Source organism: Ictidomys tridecemlineatus, chromosome 12 (assembly GCF_052094955.1).
Source record: "Ictidomys tridecemlineatus isolate mIctTri1 chromosome 12, mIctTri1.hap1, whole genome shotgun sequence".
Lineage (NCBI taxonomy): Eukaryota > Metazoa > Chordata > Mammalia > Rodentia > Sciuridae > Ictidomys > Ictidomys tridecemlineatus.
In genome coordinates, this window is record NC_135488.1 from 23,476,325 (window position 1) to 23,498,437 (window position 22,113).

The 22,113-nt window shown below is 39.9% G+C and overlaps 1 pseudogene; it reads left to right on the plus strand.

Annotated features, from left to right (window-relative positions):
* Nucleotides 1-22,113, plus strand: part of LOC144368925 (ATP-binding cassette sub-family A member 13-like) — a 398,370-nt pseudogene that overhangs the window by 165,806 nt on the left and 210,451 nt on the right.

The following is a 22,113-nucleotide window of genomic DNA, read 5'->3' on the forward strand; positions in this document are numbered from 1 at the left end:
AAGTCTGTTAAGTATGAGGGTCTATCCCAGATGGGAGAGTGAGAACCGACTCTCCTCTCTCCCCGCACCATAAACACACACACCAAACTCCACTCAAATGCTTTCTCTCCATTGTCTTCTTTCTTTCTTCCTTACAAAGCAGTTGCACAGGCCTGACCCTGAAGTTTCTCAATTCCATATAGATGGGGCACCATCTAATTTCCCAGGCTGCAGGACTCAGTGTCAATGGCAGGTCTCCTTGCTCTGTTCGAGCTCATGAGCCAACAGCTGGTCCTCTCTGAGAGTTTTCGTTTCATAAACTCTTCTTTATGTGCTTCCAATTAAATCTGATTCGGCTCGATCTGTCTAATCTCATTGACTTCCCTTTTTATCACTGTCAGGTTTTTTTTTTTTTCTGGTGGGGGGAGGATGCTAATTAGTTTCCTGGTCTCCACAAGCCAGCAGGCAGTTCCCCTTGAGGAGAAAAGCTCAGTATGCACTGAGGGCCCATGTACATATTAATGTGCCCGATTACATTTGGTAATGTGAGAAGGGGGCCTGTGCATCTGGAGTTGCACATAAAACAAATTTGGATTTATAAGCAAAAGCAAAAGGCAGGCAAGAGCTGAGGAACCTCCACACTCACATGGATTTGGCACCTTCTTGCTTCAGTTAGATTAATGGATTAATTGAGAGGAGTTTAAAAGTCCGGATATATTAGTACTGAAATGGCTTAATTAAGCAAGTCAACCTTTAATATTTAATTTATCTTTAATTTCTTTTTATCTAACTCTGAAATGCCTCTTATATTTTGCCCCTCCTTTCTATCCTTGAAGCCATCACCCTAGTTCAGGCCTCTTTGCCCTTGCTCTAGACCAGTTTTTACCTTTACAACTCCTTCCCATATCTCTAGGTCCCACCCATTGTTCACAGTCTACCCTCCATGTGGACATGAAGTCACAGTTTTTAAATATTGACTGTGTGGATCCAACCCTCCCCTGTCTTGATAAACTTCCCTAACTCCAAAATGCCTACAGAATAAAGGTTTGTGTGCTTTGTGGCTCCTAGTATATTCTTACCTCTCCTGGTGTTCATTCATGCTTCTCTTTCTGTTCCAATCACACTGATGGGGGCGCGGGGGCAATGTGTCTGGTATCACCACACAGGATGACCAAAGAAAACAAGACACTCCATTAAATTTAAATTTCAGAAAAACTACAAAAAATTTTGGGGACATACTTATAGTTAGATGTTATTTGATTTTTGTCTGAAATTCAAACTCAATCAGGTATCTTGTATTTAATAAATCTAGCAATATTTCCCTATTCCTCTCTGCCTCCTCCTCTTCTTTTCTTTTTTTTTTATTGTTGTTTGGTACCATGGATCGAACTCAGGGGCACTCGACCACTGAGCCACATCCCCAGCCTATTTTATATTTTATTTGGAGACAGGGTCTCACTGAGTTGCTTAGTGCCTCACTTTGGCTGAGTCTGGCTTTGAACTCGAGTTCCCCCTGCCTCAGCTTCCCAAGCTACTGGGATTACAGGTGTGCATCACCACACTGCCTCTCTGCCTCTTCTTTCTCAAGTCTTGTCCTCCACTCAAGGAGCCTGCTTCAATGGAAGCAGGCTAGTGTTGATGGAAACTCTGCAATTGAAATACTTGTCACCTGGGTTTCTTCTCAATAGATTTGCTTGGTCATCTTCACTAGAGTGAAGGTTATAGGAAGGTGAGATCTGTGCCTGATTCATTAGCGTGACCCTTATACCACCAGAGAAAGATTAACTGATTCTGCATAATAGCTGACATCTCTCTGGAACAGAAAGATGCAAACTGGAGGACAGCAAGACAAGGCGTCAGATGTTCCAAATTCAGGTGACCTCCTGAGGTTCATTGCCATGGTACGGCAGTCTTAGGAGCCCTGTTCATTCTCGGGCTGGAACTGTGGGTGTTGGGAGAAAAACCAGCTCCTCTCTTTCTGCCATCACTCAGAGTACTCATTATCTACTGTCAGCAAAGCATCCCCCACCATGAGTGGGGCTGGAGAGTGGTGGGATTTCCCAGAACTCAAATGAGTAAATGAGTTCATGATCAATAAAAAACAGCATTTTTGTTCCATTAAAGGAGAGTCATGAGTCCTGAAATTGTTGTACTTGTTTATCTACACTTATGTTCATGTGTGTACGTATCAATGTGCATTTGTGTGCCCACATACTGTATGGTGATCATCTCTTTCAGTAATGGCCCAAAGATTGAGAAACATAAAATGTCTTTGCATAACTTCCACTTAAAGTAAAGCAGAGCTGAGGTCTTGTTTTTGTGGCAAAACAAACGTGAAGATATTCGATTGCTTCCTTTGGAAAGGCAAATTGCACCTAGTTTCCCCTCTAGAATCTTCATAGAGATACAAAGCAAAGCAGTTGCCAGAGGTACTGTTCTTTTCCTGTTGATTCTAAAAACTTTCATTGTAATATTTCAGATGGATCTATGCTTATTATGAAATGTTTTAAAAGTACTTGCATTTATGAATAAGCAGAAAAAAAATTCAATTATCTCCAATCTCACTGAACAGAGCTAATAATATCTTTTCTGTTCTTTTTCAGATACTTTTCTGCACATAGCTGGGTTCATATTGTATATATATTTCTCTCTTTTTAAAAAGATAGTATCATCAGAAGCATTTATCCACATCTTTAAAAATATTGTTAAAGGCTGTTCAATATGTCATCAAATGAAAGAAATAATTTCGTGCACCTTCCTCTTTGCAAGTTTAAATAATTTTTGCCTTTTGCCCATTATAAATGAAACTACAGTTATCTTGTTTGCACTCAGATGTAGGTACCCATTTTTTTTTATCATTTAGTCTTCTAGATTCAGAGGATTTTGATTGCTAACTCAATTCTAAAGTGTTTGATTCTTATTATGGATTTGCTATAGTGAAGGTGATGCCCACCCACACTGTCCATGTCAGTGACTGCACACTCACCTAGGATACCCCTTCACAGGAAAGGGGCTGCTTCATGAACATTTGCACAAAAATTTTCCTGATGTACTTGTTTGTTTATTTATTATCTCCTTTTACTTCCACATGTGAATTGTTCACATGTGTGTGAACAAGGGCTTATTCTGCAATTGGCAGTCAAAGCAACTGGGGTCCTAGGGCTGGGGTGAATCACTTTGCTTGTTGTAGGCAAGGGCAACTTGTTTGAAGGAACTTGTCAATATCTGCTTGCCTTGTACCTGTGTGCTCAGATAGGCATGAAAAGGGAGACCAGCCACTGTGTGGCTTCTAAGAGCACCAACTCTGTGTCTTTGGACAAGCCTTGCTGTCCCTTCCTTTCTGATAGGAAGACAGAAGTGGTAATGTTATATCTGTGGTTGCAGCACCATGTAAATTAATCCAGATAAAGACTCTGGACAGCACTTAAAGCAGAGAGAGCCAGGGGAATGCTATATGATGTGAACTACTTACCCAGATGGACTCATCCTCTTTCTACCTAGGGATGATGCTTAGTTTGTTAGGCTCTTTGAGAACCCTGCCTGCAATAGTCTGCTCAGTCAGCTGTAACAAAATACCTCAGACTGAGTACCTTAAATAACAACCATTTATCATCTCATAGCTCTGGAGACTGGAAGACAAATGTGTTAGCAGGGTTGATTTCTCTCTCCTTGGCTTGTAGATGGCTGTCTTCTTCCTGTGTCCTTCATCTCCAATTTCCTCTTCTCATAAAGCACCAGTCTCGTTGGATTAGGACTCACCTTTTGCCTTCATTACTTCTTTAAAGATCATCTTTCCAAATGCAGTCACATTCTGAACTCCTGAGGGTTAGCGCTTCAATGGTGGATTTTGGGGGACACAAGTCAGCCCACAGTGAATGGTCATACTAGACCCAATAACAAGACTACACACTCCCTTCCTTTTCCAAAGATGATAGGTCCATCGTTCCCCTTGGAGTATATGACCATCTTTTTGAATAATCTGATTAGACTATGTAAACCCTTGCATATTTCTCTTTTGCTTGGTGGTCAAAGTGCAAAACTAGTCTTCGAATAAACCTTTTGTATTCCAATCACTTGTAGAATTTAGGCCTTTAGGTTAGTTGCACTCATCACACTTAAGCTAGAATAGATGCATTAAAGAAAATTGAAAAGTGTTAATAATTAAATCCCCTTTCATTTCAACTTCTAATGAGGGCAAAGTGGCTGTTAAATGGACTGAAATGAATTTGAAGAATACGTTTGAAGAATGTTGATACATTTCATATGAAAATGTTAGCATTATAAATTATTCCTCTTTGTGAGAGTTTTAATTGATTTATTCTTTCAGTTACTTACTTTATGCTCCTCCTCTTATCCAGGAATCCATGCAAACATCAAAGATCGGCATGAGATGAGCAATAAGGAAATAAAGTGGGGCAGGGATGAGACTTTACTCTGGGGAAGAATCAACAATTATTCAAAAAAAGGTTTATTGAGCACTTCTCAAAGTCTCCTAGTGGGACTGGATGTGAGTGGGTCCTAGCAGATGGCCCTGACTTGGACCTTAGGAGATTTAGGGCTTCCTTCAAAGCTAATACACTGATTCAGGATATCATTGGTTTATGCATGGGATGCATATTGAAAATATGCAAACGTATTCTATTATGGAGTCTTCATTTACATAGAAAATAATTATATTCATGTTAATTCAATTTTTAGGAACTTTTGGTTTAAGGAAACCATGGTATTTCCCCTTCACTGCATCATATTGGAAGAGTATATGTGGCTTGGTAGAGAAACAGCGACGCTCTCTAAGTTCTAGTTTGTTCTTCTTCAATGGGAACTTTGATAATCAAGGTATGTAAGGAGTAGCACCATTAGATGCATTTGTATTCTGGTCAGTTTGATTTTTGATTTTCACTTTTGAGTGAGCCTTTAGAACTTAGAACTGATTGTTAGAAACTGACTTTCAGACTGTCTTGGGTTCAGAAACAGCTGCAGGACTAAAGTGCAAGGCACTGTCCCCTGGTCATATCTTGTTCACATGAGCCCAGGAACCCCAGAATATTCACATTACTTATTATTCCGAGCAGTCCCACTCTCTGTATTCTATGTATCATTTATATTTGTGCATCTCTAATAATTTGGTAAAACTGAAGCATTTGTCCAAAAATGAAGGACATTGAAAAATAAAATAAAAGCAAAGCAGTTGCCAGGTGTGGTGCACTTAAACATGTCAAAGTGATTTCACACATGCTAGCTTGTTCCATGTTTCTGTGAGAGAATATCAATGCCACTTACCAATGGATAATGCTCTTAGGATAAACTGCTTGCTCTAAGGAGATGAGGGCAGGACTGTTCTCATATGGCTGTATTCTAGTCACAGCCATTCCTGTGGCCAGACACATGGATACTTCTACAAAAGGACCACTCAGATGGGTGCACCACCCATGGAGTTGTAAGTTCCCATCATGCCGGGTTTCTGTTCTCACGACCAAAAGGCTCAGAGGTCACTCCAGGTAAACTGGGCTGACTGGGCCGCACAAAATAACCACACAAGAGACACAAATACCTTTTTCATTGGGGTTGCTATGATGGCTCCTCTGACCTTAAAGGTCTGCAGGAAGAGAGAGAGAGAGCATGCGCTGACCCCTTTTATTGAGGAGAAGCTATTCAAATGAGGCAAGGGGTCAGGTTTCAGGGGGCTGAGTCTATCTTCATGATGTCCACTGTCAGCAGGTTGACTGACATCTAGGTAGGCCACACACAAGGGCACAGTAAGAGAAGGAGACATATACAAGGCACTTCCATGGAAGACTCTATCCTAAACAGGGCAAGGGGTAATATTACAAAGGAACAGGTGAGCGTAGCTACACCCATGGGGCTGCAGCAAGACACACCCATGCACCAGACACCATTCCCCTCAAACCCAAGAAGGGTGGGGACAGCTCTGCCACATTTCTGTGACTGAGTGCTCAGCACCCAGCCGGGGAGTGTGATTCAGTCACATGCAAGGTTGGTCTCCCACACCATCATGGTGTTTGTATGCTATGAGTTAATATTGGGAATAATTTTTTTTCTGATTAAACTAGTAAAACATGAATCTTTTAGAAAATTTGGAATAGATTAACCAATACCTATCAACTCTCATCAAGAAGAATATTTCTTATGGTCCTTTTGGTGTGTAACTCACCTGCCTTGTTCTTTTCTCTCCATCAAGAAATACATGCGTGTGTCTTTATTTTTGTATTTTCTACAAATTATTTCTCATAAGGGTTCAAAACTGTCATCTGTGATTTCACTTAATTTCTGCCATTAAGTAACTTTCTTTTTGCTTTGAATACGGATTTTTGAACTGCTTTGCATGTCACAGAATTAGAATTCAGTTCTAAAGAAAACAATGCAACAATAAGTGTAAATGTTTTTTGGGGGGCTTTTGAAATCATATCAGAAAGAATTTTCATCTTTCTCACAGGGTCATTACCGCAAAGCAGAGGAGCGCTTGAAGGAGACTCTCCAGGAGTCACCCTGCTGTCTGTGACTAAGGAGCATGAGGGTCACAAGGTGGCTGTCCAAGACCTCACCCTCACCTTTCACAGAGGCCAAATCACCGCACTGCTGGGGACCAACGGTGCAGGGAAAACCACCATCATGTGCGTCCCAATTTGCTTTCCTTTGTTCTTACAAACACTAGTTTACCCATGACACCGAAGGTCTGATTTCTTTTACTCTTTTTCTTTTTTTTTTTTCTTTGTATTTTTTTAGTCCAGTTCAGAGTTCAGTGACACAGGAGAGAGTCAGAGCCTTCTCCCCAGAGTGGATCTATGTCACACAATTACCCAATTACATTTTAGATCTAGAGTAGCTTCTGAGGAAGGATGGGATGCATGGAGGGGTTTTTTTTTTGTTTGTTTTTGTTTTTTAACCAAGTCAATCTGTTAATGTTTTTATCAGATCATTATAATTATGTTCGAATTCTTTTTGACAAAATTATATGCACAAAGAATTTGATTTTGATCCCCATTTCGTCTCCTCTTTCCTTTCCTTTTCCCTCCCCTTTTTCTCCTTCCTCTACTGATCTTCCTTTCACTCCTTTATTTATTTTTGACTGGTACTTTACATATGTACACAAAGGTGAATATATATATATATATATATATATATATATATATATATATAAACACGAGTCTGTCAGATTCATTTTCATATTTCTTTCCCTTCCTTCTTCCCTCCTTCTAGTTCTCCTTCTACTTCACTGATCTTCCCGATAATCTCTGTGCTTTCTGACCCCCTCCCCAGCTTCCTTCTTTTCATTATTTTGTTCTGGCTTTCACCTGTGAGAGAAAACGTTCAACCCTTGATAGTCTACATCTGGTTTATTTCACTCAGTAAAATTTTCTCCATTTCCGGTGGATGAATTTTTTTAAAAAATATTTCTTCTTGTATTTCCTACAAATAATTTATTATATTTTACTTTAGTTTTGGAAAATCCTTTGATACTTTCTTTTTCTAGAGGGCAAGATAATTTTGCTTTTTTGAATAGCAGAACTATATTTGCAAATTTTTAAATCATTTTAATTATTTTTTTTTCATATTCTGCTTCTTGTTTGCTTTTTTATTGAGATTTGGTTATTGGCTTAGGGTCCAGGGGTCTAGATTTGATTAAATAATCCAATTATGTGACCCTGGAAAAACAATAAATTCAAATAGTCATAGTTCTGAGCTGGCGGTAGAACAGGTGGTATGCTAAAGATTATCCCACTGAAATTATCGGGTTTCTCTTAAAAACAAATCATATCCCTTTTGTCACTAAATATATAGGACTAAAGTATGAAGATAATACAAAGGATTTTGCCTCAAGCTTATTATGAAAGACAGAAAATTAATATATACAAGGCTTCAGAATCTATATATGGGCTGGTCACTGCCTACAATCCCAGGAACTCAGGAGGCCAAGGCAGGAGGACCGAAAGTTCAAAAGCAGCCTCAGCAACTTATTGAGGCCCTAAACAACTTAGTGAGACCCTTTCTCAAAATAAAAAATAAAAAGGGCCATGAATGTGGCTTAATGGTTTAGTGACTAAGCAACCTTGGGTTCAATCCATGTTGACAGGGGGGAGAAGAAATCTCAGAAAAAAATTGGAATAGAACCAAAAAACTCTCTGAGACTTCTTTTAGTGCTTGCAAATTGGGAAGCACAAGTTACATAGATAATTCCCAAAGCTAGCATTCTACATTTTGCTTTTACTAATGTACAGTTCTGCCCAGGAAAGCTTGGTGTGCTTGCTTAACAGAATGATGAGAATTAAATTTGGAGTTCCCTGAAGATTTAAAGCTTGCTGACTAGGCTGCAGCTAGTGAACCTGGGAAGTGCATCTTCAGTCCTGTGCAGTGCTCCTGTCTTTACAGCAGGGCTTAATGAGAATCCAAGAGGCCCACTAACAAGCTCAGTCTTCACCATTAAAAACAAACCTCTTGGAGACTCCTACAGAATATGTATAGTTGGTTCCCCATGTCCATGGGCTCCTCACCCTCAGATTCAACCAATAGCAGGTCAAAATTATTTGAGAGGGTGGGGGTTATGGCTCAGTGGTAGAGTGCTTGCCTAGTATGCGTGAGGCACTGGGACCAATCCCCGACAACACATAAAAATAAAAACAAATAAAGGTATGGTGTCCATCTACAACTAAAAAAATTTTTTTTAAAATTGAGAAAAAAAATGCCTCAGTACTGAATAGGTACAGACTTTTTGTTATTATTTCCTAAACAATATAATATGGTAAATATTTATACACCATATACATTGTATAAGTATTAAAGTCATCTAGAGATGATTTAAATGATATGGGAGGGTTGCATAGGTTATTTGAAAACACTACATTGTGTGTTTTTTGGGGGGGAGTGGAGTGGGGGGTTAACTAGGGATTTAACCCAGAGGTGCTTAAACACTGAGCCACATCCCCAGTCCTTTTTATTTTATGTTGAGACAGGTTTTTGTTAAATTACTTTGGGCCTCACTAAGTTACCAAGGCTGGATTTGAACTTATGATCCTCCTACCTCAGACTCCATTTTATATAAGGCATTTGAGCATCTGAGGGTTTTAATATTCATGAGGAGTTGTGGAACCAACTTCTAAGGATACTGACTTCTCCTCTGTAAGAGTAAAGTTGGATTTCCATCTGCAAGAATGGTCTGTGTTCACAGTGTATTACATGGGAACACAGACATTATCTTATGTCCCCATAAATTATTCTAGAATCTGTTACACATGGAATTGTGCCTGTTTTTTTTTTTTTTTCTTAGCCCATTCACGCCTGGTTGCAGTCTATCAGCAGCTTGGTCTTATGATTGATGGGTGGTATTCCATTGTATGGAGACTCCACAGTTTGGTCATGTTTTCATCTGTTGATGACAATTGAGTCTGTTCCCAGTTTTTAGTGGTTGCGAACAAAGCTGCTATGAATATTCATGTAAATACCTTCATATAACCATGTTTTAATTTCTCTTGCATAAATACTTAGGAGTATATTTCATAGTCCTAATATAGGTGAATTCTTAACATTTTATAAATAAGGAAACAATTGAAACAAGGAAGCAGAACTAGGCAATCCTCAGCTTGGTGAAGTCAGATAAGTGAGTATTGGGTAATGGATCACTCAACTCTTATGGATTTGATAGGGACAAATAGTCTGGTGAGAGCAGGAGGAGGACTGGCCACAGGTTGGAAATCTAGGTTGACATTTCTGTTTGCTTATGCTCAGTTACGAGGAAAATATGTTATTTCTTTAGCTTGGCTCCTTTATTATACAAATAAAGTTGGATTTTCCATCTGAAAGTCTGATACAACTTTAGTGCTCTATGATCACAGTGATCCATATGGGGGTATAGACATGATCATATGCTCACATTTCCAAGATTAATCAACCAATGTCCCCTGAACCTCCTCAGAACTTTTAGCTGCAGATGTAGAAACTGTTGGTTCTTCATCAAATGTGCATTTCACCTGGGAGTTGATTGGATCATCAATGTTCAGAGTCTCAGCATCACTTTGATCCATGATAATTTGTTTTCTCTGGCAGATCCATGTTGACAGGGCTCTACCCTCCCACTTCTGGGGCCATCATCATCAATGGCAAGAATCTGCAGACAGACTTGTCCAGGGTCAGGATGGAGCTAGGGGTGTGTCCGCAGCAGGACGTACTATTTGCCAATCTCACCATCCGGGAACATCTCCTACTCTTTGCTTCCATAAAGGCACCAGGGTGGACCCAGAAGGAGCTACAGCAGCAAGTCAACAAGTTAGTAAACAGTAGTCTCTTCACTCCTCCTGTCTTTGCCTAGTTCTGTAAGTGAAGAGTGTAGAAAGAGACACGTTAAAAAATCAGCTACGCCTGTGTTTATGGGAGGAAGACATTTAGCAAATGGTTCTCAACCATAGAATTAAGATACCCACGGATACTGGGAATATCAGGGAAGGCTTTCCAGGGAAGGCACTGCATTTGATCTGTTATGTCTTTGAAGTGGGGAAGAGCTGAGCAAATGTGGGAAAGTGTGGGTAAGCTGCTGGAGGAATTTTATGTGTCTGGAGCTAAGGGTTCCCAGGGGTGTCCTAAAATAAAAATAACACAGAAGCAAGCAGGAGAACTGGTTGTAAAGAACCGTGTTAGTCACAGCAAGGAGTTAGAACTGTATAGTGCACTTACAGGTGTTAAAGAGCAGGGGATTGTGCTTGGCTTCAGATCTGGAAGGTAGGTCTTGCTACACTATAGCAGATGCCACAGTACAGATGGAAGGAGCACTGACAGTACATCTGAGACCAGGTGCAAGAATGTAAATCGCACTGTCAGACTGAGGAGAATAACCTGGGTTGGAACAAAGAGGATTGTGAGGCATGGACTAAAAGATAGGGTTCTTAGGCAGCTATGACAGAGATCCAGGGAAGAGAAGGTGGTGGATTGAGTTGGTGGGAGAACATATGCTTTGCAGAAGTGAGCAGAAGAAATTTGAGGAAGGGGAAGGCTGGTGGGATCCCTTAGCATGTCTCTGGAAGGAAGTGCTAAAGTGACCTGTGCTGAGAGTGACCACATGTGTGGTCTCATAGTAGTGTTTCTTCCCTGCGAGGCAGGGAGGGCTGTCTTCAGTTTATACATGAGGAAACTGAAGCTCAGGGCGATCGGGCCATGCAGTTCATACAGGCAATGTGGGTATGACCAAGACTCTCGGATGCCAGGTGCATTCTGCTGCCTTTCCTTTGGGATGGTTTCTTGGCTGTAGCATGAAAGATGGGAGCCTCTTGAGAAGTGCCAGGTAAGGGAAAGGGTATTCTCCAGCACATCTCTGGTGGTGTTCCCTTGACTCAAAATGGATATTTCTTAGTAAGTTCCAGTGGTTTGGGAAATAAAGATGATTTGTTAGTGATTATAGAATAACACTGGAAGGTGGCAAACTGCTTCTCCAGAAATACTTTGCTGTACTAGTTTTAACTTAACCACTTATCCAGTGCTTAACCACTGAGCCACATCCCTAGCCCTAGCCCTTTTTATGTTTTTAAATTTTGAGATAGAGTCTTGCTAAATTGCTTAGGGCTTTTCCTCCTGCCTCAGCCTCCTGAGCCACTGGGATTACAGGTGTGTGCCACCATGTCTGACCCTTTTCCCCTCTTAAAATTCACCTTGTTGGCACATGAGGAAGGCATTCTCTACTGTACAGTGGGATTGTTCATACCTATGATGTCTTCAGAAAGTGAGTACGAATAGTTATAGTGTAAATGGCAATGCACTCTTGAATGTACAGGAAAAAATGTTCACTTTTTACTATGTAAGCCTGTCTTAAATTTGAGTATATACTTAATAAGAAATGACTAGACATTGTATGGTCTACATATTACAAAATAACAAATTAGTTACGTACAACCAAATTTCTTATATTAAAAGTCACAGGTCACTTATTTTAATTTAAAATATTGTGCCTACCCTGGGCTATAGTCAACTCTACAGTGATCGTGATTGGCGGTTTAAATCATGCACCTAACAATGCTACATTGGCTTCATCTTATTTGGGTACCAGGCAACCTTAATGGTTATCAATGCACAGCATGTTACCTGGCAACAAAGCCAATTTTGCAAATGCAATCAGAATGAGATCATGTTCTAGGACAGTAGTTCTCAATTAGAGGGAGGGAAAACTGAAAACATTGGATTTAGAGCCAACATGCTCCTTATTAGTGTCCTGTAGCACCCCTTGTTTTCCATAATGTCTAGCTTAATTAAAATGTGAGCTCAAGAGAGTGGCATCCCTCGAAGAAGCTTTAGAGTGAATGTTTGTCAAGAGACATGTTGTTAAATTTTTTGGCCTTTATTTTGGCCTGGAGAAGATAAATAGTCAAGAGAGGAACATGTCAGGGTTTTGAATCAATGAGATGTTATATGGTTAATGTTACCCTTTAGACTTCTGGCCTACACCATGGAACTCAGGTTGGAGGTAGTAACAAGATCAATGAGGGCATATGTGCAAGTAGAGCAAAGAGAGGACACAGTGTCATTGTGTCCAGAGCAGAGCCTGGACACACTGACACAGTCATGGACAGATGAGGAGGAACAAGTTAAAAAGGCAAGAGAAACCAAGAAAGAAGGAGGAAGACAAAAGAGTGGACTAGGCCCATTGAGGAGGAGGAAGATCAGTGTACCAGTGCTGTTGCAGGCCAATTACGAGGAAGACTGAGAAGTGACCTTTGGGCTAGCATGCAGACGTCTTTGGTAACCTCCAGAAAAGTGATGTCAGTAATGTGCTAGGGGTGAAAGTCTTACTCAAGTCAATTAAAGAGAAAAGAGAAGGAGAAAATTGGGGAGAAAGTTGGTAGCAATAAAAAGTTGGTAAAAATTTTCCCAGGAATTTTTTGGCAAAAGGGAGAAAATAAATAGGATGATACCAGAATGGAAAATTGAAGTCAAAAAAAGGATGCTTCAAAGACACAACTCACAGTAACATATCTGTACATTGCTGAGAGTGGTTCAACAGAGAATGGGTGATTTGGATGCACTAGAGGCTTGGTGGAACACTGCCTATAGAGGACAGGGAAAGGGTCCTAGAAGAAGAGCTGGCAGTTGGCTCTCCTGCAAGCACAGTTGGTTCAGGTAAGTTAGCAGGAGGTAAAGGGAGCCTGTGTTTAGCTTCAACATTTTTCAGGGTTAAGGGTGCATGCAAAGAAGTTATTATATTGATGGCCATGGACTTAGAAACTTGGAATTGAGGGGAGGAAGGACTTTAAATGAAGAGGAAAAATGAAAAATTGATTTTTGGTGGAGTAAGTCATTGCTGAGTAGAGAGAGGGGTTTTAAATATACATGTGATCAGAAAAGAATTCACAGAATTGAGACACTGGAGGAACTATGGTAGCTGGAAAGACAAGGTCTAGGGTCTACCTTGGTCGTGAGTCATTGGGACTGGTGAAGGTGAATGGAGAATGCTCTTCACTAGATTGAAAGTTCCCACAATGCGTGGGGCTTTACTATTACCTTTCTCATATTTTACTATACTTTCTTATATTTCTTCACATATATTTTTTAAAACTATAAATAAGATTCAATTCGTTTCTCTAGCCAAGTAGATGGCAGGCACCACACATTGTGGGGGTTTAGTAAACGTTTGCTGAATAAATGAATGGATGCCTGAAGTGAAACCTCTGAAACAGGGTCTCTAGTAGATAATATGAGAGAAAGTCCTTTCCTTATTTTCCTACTGTTTAGCAATATTCTCAATTAGAGAGTTTTCATGTTGTTTTGAGAAGAAATTTGAAATTTCAATTAGCAAAATAAGGGAAAGAAGGCAATGGGGGAGGGGATCAGATATCATTAAGATAAAGGGAAAATCAGTGGAATTCATGTAAGAGAATGAGAGGGCGGAAGGAAGGGAAAGGGGAGGATAAATGGAATGAATTTAATAAAATCACATTATATTAATAAAAATAAATAAATAAATTTGCAGGAAGTATTTGCTTCTTTTTGGTATGTGTCTGATCAATAATTTAAAAAAAATACTAGCCATTCTATGACCTTGGATTTTTTAAGAAAAATTATCAAGTAAAAATATGACCAATGTTTGCAGATTGTTTTCTGCTTGTGTTAATCAGCTTTTCATTGCTGTAGCTAAAGTATCTGACAAGAACAACTTAAAAGAGAAAATATTTATTCTGGCTTATAATTTCAGAGGCCTCAGTACATGGTAGAGCCACTGAATGGTTCTGGGCCCAGAACCATGCAGTTGGTCAACCAATTGTGAAGCAGAACATCATGGCGGAAGGGCATGGCAGTGGGAAAGGAGGAAAAAACAGAGAAAGGAAACAGGGAAAGATATACTTCCCAAGGCAATGCTACTAGTGACCTACCTCCTCCAGCCACACCCTACTTGCCTTTAGTTACCCCCCTGTTAATCCATTCAAATCATTAATCCACAAGATGATTAATCCAATGAGATTACAACCCTTACTATCCAGTCATGTCCTAACTCCCCCCACCCCCTTGAACCTTGCTGTTTTGGGGACCATGCTTTCAACACATGAACTTTCTTGAGGACATTGCAGATCCAAACCATAATATTTCTCTAATCTTTAAATTTGATCAAAGTAGCTGAACCACAATCAGAAACCAATGAAATGGAAATGGCCCCTGAGGCAATGTTTTAGTCTCTCCAGACAATACCTTGTGACTTAAAGTCCTAGGAATGTATCCTTTCCTGGAGAACAAGTCAAGTCCTAGACCTCCTTTGATATTAATGGATATACCATGGGTACAAATTAAGTCATCAGGCTCCATACTTTGTTCTGGGAAAATAAGCATAATATCTTTGGGAAAGTACTATAGTCCATTTCAAGAGTGGGATCATTAACAGCTATGTCTGATGGGTGTCACAGTGACCCAGTGGATGCCAGTAGGCTATAATGGCTCAGTCTGGCTTTAGATTGCTAGGTTTAAATCCAGCTCTGACATTTGCTTAGAAATCTTTTTGCAATATATACACTCTCTACCTTTGGTTTCCCAAATATTATATGGTTTCAACAATAAAACCTTTGGAAAGTTCTGTAGAATATATTTATTTATATGCACAAAGCAGTTAAAACAAAACCTGGCATAGAATGCATGTGTAATAAATGTTAATTATGATTAACCAGGATAAGTGCTAAAAGTTTTTTAACATTTAAAAAGTTATAATTTTATAAATTGAATAAATGACATTCTTCAAACCCATGATTAAATTCTACTACACTTTGATGTGAATAGAAACTTGTACTTCAAGCTGGACTTCTAAAAACCAATAACTCACAGTCTCTTGTGGGTTACCCATAGCACTGTGTTTCTTCTCCTTGTGTTCTAGTTGGGTATGTATATATGATGTCTTCATAGGATGCTGATCTCGTAGAGAAGGAATTATGCTTTGTTGCTGCCCCTATTCTCAAATGTACATCATAAACACCCAGCACCTATAGATAGCATTGAGCAATCTTGAAAGAATTTATAAAATGCACACAAATAAAATAGACTCATACTTATTCTCTCTACCTCATTGTTACTGTCTATTACTCTTGGTTTTACCAACTAAGAAAAAAATGATGAGTAATTTTGACCATAAAATATTTTAATATGTTAAAGTTCAAAATGTATTGGAAAAGCAGATTTCCATCAAAAACAAGCAAATTCACAGAGTAAAACAGACTGATGCTAGCCAGTTGCCTAAGGGATAAGAGAAAGCAAACCTCAGCCTGTTTGGATGCATTCCATTACAGAAGCACAGTGCCATCACTTAACACCTTGCCTGGCACCTGTACAGGGAATGTGCTGTGACAGACCCACAGGTAGAGGTTAGAGTGTCTCAGAGTCAAAACCACTTCTGAATCACAAGGCCAAGAATAATGAGAAGGTGGGATTTTGGCCTCTTTGGGGTGTAAAGTGAGGCAGCACTGCAGGTCTGCCTATACAAAAAGGTAGTATAGACATTCTGAGCTGTGTCAATAAAAAAAAAGAGGGGTGGTTTAATGTAGAAATATAATCAGAACATGCGTGTTCAAGAGTATTTGATAATTTATTGATATATATTTCTTGTCTGTCTTCTCTACTGACTGATCTCTGATTACTGGGTCCAGACTGAGCTTGGGAGAGTCACATCCACTGCTGTATTGGAATCACCCAGATGGGAACATGTTGGTAGACTATAGGGTCCAGCAGTTTCCTGCTAAAACTGAATCATTCATCTTCCTGTTTCTAACTTGGATGTTGTCAACAGTGGGTAACACAGAAAGCAGGTGCATATGTTACTTCCAAAAGTTTAGGTTGAGATTTAACCAGCAGAAAGTACACTCTGAACTTGAACTAAATATAAATGCATAGACTGAAAACTAGACACTAAGAAGCTGGCTACAGCTCTTTCAATGTTAGGATAGAAAATATATAAATAATAAAGCAGACATGAAAAATTTACTTAGTCATCAGGCAAGCAAGTTCTTGGGACTCACTCAGTGCTTTGCTTAGTATTCTGGAAGGTTTCCAAACCCGACTCTTGCTGAATCTCAAGATTATGTGGAACCTCTGTGATTCTACAGCGCCTGTGTAGTCTGACAGTCTTCCTGAGTTCAGAGAGGCCCTTCAGTTGTTGGCTATCAGAAAGTGATAAGAAACTCTGAAGCTTAGGGTATCAGACCCACTTGGTTTGAATGTCCAGGGGAAGGTTTCAGGGAGGCATGATTTAAGCTGGGTCTTGAACAAGGAGTGAGACTTCAAACAAGTGATGAGGTAGGAGTAGGTCTCTTCCTGTGGACTTAACAGAGTATAATGATGGTAAGTATAATGATGGCAGTTATTTGTGAGAAAAGATGGTGGAGCCATAGACATGGAGGGTAAAGCTTCACACAGGGAAGTCTTTGGTCTAGGTATCTGAAATTTTCTGGAACTCTTAAGAATGAAAAATCCCTGAGAGAATAAGAGGCTTATTTCTATATTAATGGAAATTGAGGATTTATATTTTGTAAGTGGCTTGTCCTTGGACTTCCTAATTATTTAGGAAATCAGGGAGATACAGTTTGAGTACCTAGTGGTCCAGAGAGTTAAAGGCCTTGTCAAGTGAGCTCTGGAGCTCTTCTTCTTCTGACCACACTGATGCTTCAACCATTCGACCATATTGAGGGAATGTTGGTCTTCCCTTGGCAGGATGTCTCAATGAAATGGAGAGGCTTCTCCAGGGAGGAGATAAAGTATTTTATAGTCACCTTACTTGGCAGACACTGTTGACCAGCATCACAGATAACAAAGGGGTGTGCTGTCATCCGCCCACGTGGAAGGACAATGCTACTCTGTAAAGACTCCTATGCACATGTATCATCCAAGCCTTTTTGATGTACCTGTGTTTTATAAATATCTCAGTCACCATAGTCCTCATAGGTGGAGTGGAATTCAGAGCAAAGCTTTCAAGTGTTGGAGAGAAGAGTGAAGCCTTTCTTCTTGTTTCAGAACTCTCAAGGATGTGGGGCTAATTCAGCATCAGCACAAACAAACCCAAACTCTCTCTGGAGGCCTGAAGAGGAAGCTCTCGATTGGCATTGCTTTCATGGGCACATCGAGGACAGTGGTTCTGGATGAGCCTACAAGTGGGGTGGATCCTTGCTCCCGACGCAGCCTCTGGGACATTCTGCTCAAGTATCGGGAAGGTAGGACCTGAGCCTTGTTCCACTTTGTCTCCCCACAATGTTGTGGCACAGGGAAAGAATAGCTATTATATGTGAGAATCAAGTCACTTCACAATAACAATATATCTTTTTGCGGGGGGAGGTACTGAGGATTGAACCCAGGAGTACTGAATCACTGAGCCACATCCCCAGCCCTTTTAAAATATTTTATTTAGAGACAGGGTCTTGCCCGAGTTGCTTAGGGCCTTGCTAAGTTGCTGAGGCTGGCTTTGAACTTGCAATCCTATTGCCTCAGCCTCTGGAGCTGCTGAGATTACAGGTGTGCACTACCATGCCCAGCCACAATAAGGACGTCTTATTCTTTCTGGAACAAATAAAATCTTCAGGTGATTTTAAGATATGTTTGATCATAGCTCTGTAGTACTCAGAATGCTTACTTTGTAATTTGTCCTCTCAGTATTAGCAATGCAACTTGCAATGAGCGTTATCATACATGATTTCAGTTGAAATTGTCTTTATCCATATTGTGTTTCACTGTGGATGCATGGGTGATTAAAGAAGACATTAAAGATCATCTAGGATCAACTGTCCTGTGTGGGTCTTCTGAGGCTGTGGAAAATACCTGAGATGATCTATACAAGGGGCAAAGATTTATCTGGCCTTATGGTTTCAGAGGTTTCTGTCCATGGTTGGTTGGCTCTATTTCTTTGGGCCTATTGTAGTACAGTTCCTCATGGTGGGAGCATGTAGTGAAGCAAGATGTTTTACCATGTGGCTAAAAAGCAATGAGGGAGACATGAAGGGACCAGGGTCCTGGCATCCCCTTCAGGAGAATGTTCCCAGGGACCCAACTTCCTTCCACCAGGTGCTATCTCCCACAGATTTTACCACCTCCCAATAATGGCACAGACTGGGGACCAAGACTTTAACACATGAGCCTTTGGGGGACATTTAAGATACAAACCTTAGCACTTGCTTTTCTTTCTTTTTTAAAAAAATGTTATTAGTTATTCATAGACCTTCATTTATTTATTTGTTTATATGTGGTGCCAAGAATCGAACCCAGTGCCTCACACATGCCAGGCAAGTGCTCTACCACTGAGCCACAACTCCAGCCCCACACCTTCTTTCCTCAGATGAGGAAACTGAGGTATGGAGAGTTGGGCATGTGAAGGGCTCACAAATAGGGAGAAAATTCACTGCATGAAAGGGGAAACTCATGTTACTGACTTAGAGGGTCCATGTTTCTCATCTCCATTATTTCTTATTTTCAGTGGAGAGCTTTGGATGGGTAGTTACTAATGTCCAACTTCTGGTTCTTTGTGTAGCCCTGACATCTCGGAAGCATTGCTACAGTATTTTGTATAGAAACATTCTTGTTTGGAAAGAAACATGGGCAATAGTGAAACATATCTTGGTGCTGGTGAATAAGTTTAGAAGCTTCAGAAGCAAGATTAATACATGATCTTACACACTGTCTTTTTAAATTTTTGCTTTTGTTTTTATGAGCACAATGTCTTTCTCAGTCTTGGCCTGAATCCTGGGGGATTGGTTACTGAAGGAAAATAAAAGCAATGATAAGAAAGGACCTTTCTTTTCTTTTTTTTCCTTTTTTCTTGTTTTTTTAACCATCCAGAACCAAAGAGGCTCAGAATATTGAATTCTGTCTTAGAATAGAGGCTCCAGTCTATCACTTAAGGCCTGCCATAGGGTGAGATGAGAAGGGAGAAGGGTAATTCAAATGGGGCATAAAGGAATTATCCTGTTCCTGTCCCACAATTTTAGGGGAAATTTAGAAAGAGAGGACAGAGAAGGGATCAGGGATAACAAGCAAACAAATGTGCCCCCCCCCCCACGATTCTAGGCTTGGGCTTGGGCTTGGGCTTGGGCTGGACAATTCATGAAAAAGTGTGCTCCACGTGGCTCCTCAATCTGGGTGAAGCCACATCAAAGTTCATGAGACTGAATGGAATGCTGGGACCCAGGGGGTAGTCTCACACCCATGGGCTTCCATACTGAGGAGAGCTTGCTAAAGATGCTTCCATGGAAGAGTGGTGTAGGGGGTGGACTTGAAGCTGGCTGGCTGGAAGTCTGGGTTAGATTTAGGGATGTGAAGCCAGTAGGATCTAGTCAAGGTGGAAAGAGTCCGGGAGCACTCTGTACTTTGAGACCCGACCCTTTTGGGTTGCTGCTCAACCCACAGACACTAAGACAGGGAGGGGGACAGCAACAGGTGGTCTCCCAGAGACCAGAGGAGGCTGACCACATTGCATGCAAAGATCCCAATCCTTTGCAAAGGCTTCTTATTCCATTTGCCCTAATGGGCTTTGGGGATAAATGTAAAGGGCAGAAATGAAGAAATGTGAACTTTTTGTGCAAGTCACAGAATGTCACTTAGAGAAACTGATTACATTTTGAGATGACTCTAATTTAGATTGGTAATAACAATTTCCCTTTCACTGTAAGTGTGGACTGATACATAAGAAGGATGAGAGATAGACAAGAAGATTACACTGCCTCTGCACTGTAACTTGTTGTGTGAATGAAATACCAAAAGCCCACTACTCTTGTTTATTTTAAAAATCAGAGATGGATGCTTAAAGGTCTAGCTGACAGAACATTTTAGTAGTGAACAGAAAGGTTACTTTAGACAGAAAACCAGATACAGTGTAAGTCTAAAAGACAGATTTCTTCAAATTCTTTTGTTATAAATTAGATATTATTTTCTCACTTTTTTTTTCTTTTGTCTTTGGAAGACTTCTTTGGAATTGTCCTTGTATTGATTGAAGTGCAAAACCAATAGGGTCTAAGATTAGTTAGTTAGGTTGATTAGTTAGGCAGTTACTGATAGAAAAATACATTTTCAAAAATCAAAATGTATAACCATTTCTAGAAACAGCCCCAAACCTTCAGGTAACTGATAAGAGCTCTGTGAGATTGATCCAACACTGCACAAAAATGAATGGTACCTGCTGAGTAGGAAGAGATTCTTCCATCAGAACACCAGTACACTGGGAGCTCAATCTATGGGGAATTTCACGTGTGTATTTCCTACTTAGTCGAGAACAATGTGAACTCCTGATCAGCCCTGGTGCCATTGCTTTTGTGCTTCTCATATAAAGATCCATTAAGAAGCAAAGGATACCAGAACAGATTGGCATATCACAACTAAATCCTTGTACTGGATTTGATACTTGGTTTTTATATGCTATATGATCCTGGAAAAAATGGTCAGATTCCTCTGAGCTTCAGTTATCTAATTTGCAAATTGAGACAATTATATCATCACATAGGATTTTGCAAGAGGTAAATGTGCAATATGTAAAAGTGCATAACTCAGTACCTACTATGTGGGTACTGGATCCATGACAGGCTGTCATTGTTATTATTAAAATAGATGATAGAAAGTAAATGTGGGAATTACAGATTTTGGAAGAAAAGAGGTAGAGTATGTCATCTAAATTAGGGAGAGAAACAATGAAAGAGTCTCTTGGGGGAAAAACAGAGTATTAATATTGTCCTTTGAGATTTAGGGTTTTTCTCAACTTGCCCTAACAGCAGTAAGGGACCATCATGGCTCAAACATCTGTGACTGTTTTAAGTTTATTGAAAATTTATCTGTTATTTATTTACAATCCCAGCTTTACTAAGGTATATATGACAATGCAGATTGTATGTTTTTGTTGTATACAGCATAATGTTTTCATAAATGCATATATCATGAAGTAATTATGTCAAGCTAATTAACAGGTCTGTTGCCTCATAAACTTTAGTGTGTGTGTGTGTGTGTGTGTGTGTGTGTGTGTGTGTGTGTGTTGAGAACATTTAAGTTCTAATTTCATGTATACAATGCATTATTATTAACCATAGTCATCATGCTGTGCAATAGATCTCCAGAATTCATTCATCTTGCATAATTGAAATTTTATACCTTTAGCCAAATCTTCCTGTTCCTCTTTCCATCTCTTCAGCCCCTAGCAACCACCATTCTACTTTCTCTTTCTCATTTGGAAATTTAGATTCCAGTGGACTTCTATTTTTAGACTACCTCATTGTATGGGGATATATCTGAACTGCATGATACCTATAATCAAAGAAACTAACCTGCCTCTGATCCCAGGCCAGGAGTCGAGCACATTTTCTTAGCATCAAAGGACTTAGGGGCAATGAAATGGTCCCTGGTCTTTAGAACACATCTATAGCAAGAGCTAGTCCCCATGGGCCCTCCTCCCTGCTGTTCTTGGGTCTATATTTCGTGCTTTCTTTAAAGATGGATTTTATAAAATGAATTAGAGGCATAGTCTTTTAATCCTTCCTCTCTATTGAAAAATATAAAATCAAATAGGGTTAAAAACATCTTCAGCCTTATCTCTTTGAAAGTTTGCTTTTGCAATCAGAATCAATCAATACATTTGTTCTACTTGATAGAACAGTTCGATGGGGCTCAATGTAAGCCAATGAGGGAAGTAGAAACTAAAAGTCA